The 1533-nt window shown below is 52.4% G+C and overlaps 1 protein-coding gene across 2 annotated transcripts in view; it reads right to left on the bottom strand.

Annotated features, from left to right (window-relative positions):
* LOC310791668 (CYFIP-related Rac1 interactor B-like) overlaps positions 1-1103 on the bottom strand; it is a 36548-nt gene extending 35445 nt beyond the window's left edge. The window contains exon 1 of one of the 2 annotated variants that reach the window (XM_083653320.1): positions 984-1103. The gene's annotated coding sequence lies outside the window, so the exon portion shown is untranslated. The remainder of the gene's footprint in view (positions 1-983) is intronic. The other variant, XM_083653321.1, reaches the window with a different exon arrangement.
* Positions 1104-1533: the final 430 nt, after the last annotated feature.

Raw genomic sequence — 1533 nt, 5'->3', positions numbered from 1 at the left:
GAGGGAGAGAGACACACAGAGGGGGGAGAGGGAGAGAGACACACAGAGGGGGGAGAGGGAGAGAGACACACAGAGGGGGGAGAGGGAGAGAGACACACAGAGGGGGGAGAGGGAGAGAGACACACAGAGGGGGGAGAGGGAGAGAGACACACAGAGGGGGGGGAGGGAGAGAGACACACAGAGGGGGGAGAGGGAGAGAGACACACAGAGGGGGGAGAGGGAGAGAGACACACAGAGGGGGGGAGGGAGAGAGACACACAGAGGGGGGAGAGGGAGAGAGACACACAGAGGGGGGAGAGGGAGTCTGCTGTGAACAAAGAGGAAGTGAACCTGCCTGAAGAGGAAGAGAAACAGCTGCAGACTGAGAACCCCCCCTCCCCCCCTGACACACAACCACACACACACACACACGCATGCACGCATACGCACACACACACACACACACACACACACACACACACACACACACACACACACACACATACACACACGCAGAAAGTGTTTTGGACATGTCATGTCATATGCCTGCAGCCTAGCCTGATAGCACACATCATTATGATCAGAAAGTGTAGCCGGTTGCAGCTAGGCTGTCCTGCTCAAGTCTGCTCTTGCCTGCCTTGTGTCTGCCTCTCTTGTAGGTATATCTATCTTATATAACGTCAACCTGTTGAGCTCTGTTTCTGCACTGTGTTTAGCTACACACACACACTCTGTGTAAAGTCCTCAGGGGGACATACAAATAAACAAACGACTTGAACTTTACCCTACTGCTGCTATCTACTCTGAGTGGCACATCAAAGCAGTGGCTCCTCTGATCACTGCTGTCTGCCTGTCGTGCTGTCTGTCTGTCTGTCTGTCTGTCATTCTGTCTGTCTGTCTGTCTGCCTGTCTGCCTGCCTGCCTGCATGTCGTTCTGTCTGTGTGACTGTCTGCCTGTCTGCCTGCCTCTCTGTCTGTCTGTCTGTGCCTGTGTGAGATCTTACCTGCACCAGATGATCAATATGTCTGATGGATGGTGCGGGTGCAGCTGTCCAGGTGTGGCCTCCTCTCTCTCTCATGCTGAGTGAAGCAGGAAGCAGCAGCAGTGCACGGTAGGAAGTAGGAAGTAGCAGCAGCGTTGCGCGGGCAGCGGCAGGCAGCTCTATAAAAGGAGTTGACTCTGCGCAGGAAGTGACACGCTGCTGCTGCAGCGCGAGGCGAGCCAGGCGAGCTGCAACCTGTTGGCTGACTGAGCTGCACAGAGAGACACCTGCTGACTGACACTGACTCATACTAACAGTGGGAGGAGGGGGGATATCACAAAAGTGTCAGTTCTGATCCGAGTTATTATAGTTGTGATGAATGAATGAGTGAGTGAATGAGTGAGTGAGTAAGTGAGTGAATGAGTGAATGAGTGAGTGAATGAGTGAGTGAATGAATGAGTGAGTAAATGAATGCATGAATGAATGAGTGAGTGAATGAGTGAGTGAATGAGTGAATGAATGAGTGAGTAAATGAGTGAATGAATGAGTGAATGAATGAGTGAGTGAGTGA

The sequence above is a fragment of the Poromitra crassiceps genome (genome assembly GCF_964638095.1).
Source record: "Poromitra crassiceps genome assembly, chromosome: 17".
In the NCBI taxonomy this organism is placed as follows: domain Eukaryota; kingdom Metazoa; phylum Chordata; class Actinopteri; order Beryciformes; family Melamphaidae; genus Poromitra; species Poromitra crassiceps.
This window is presented reverse-complemented; position numbering and strand designations above follow the sequence as displayed.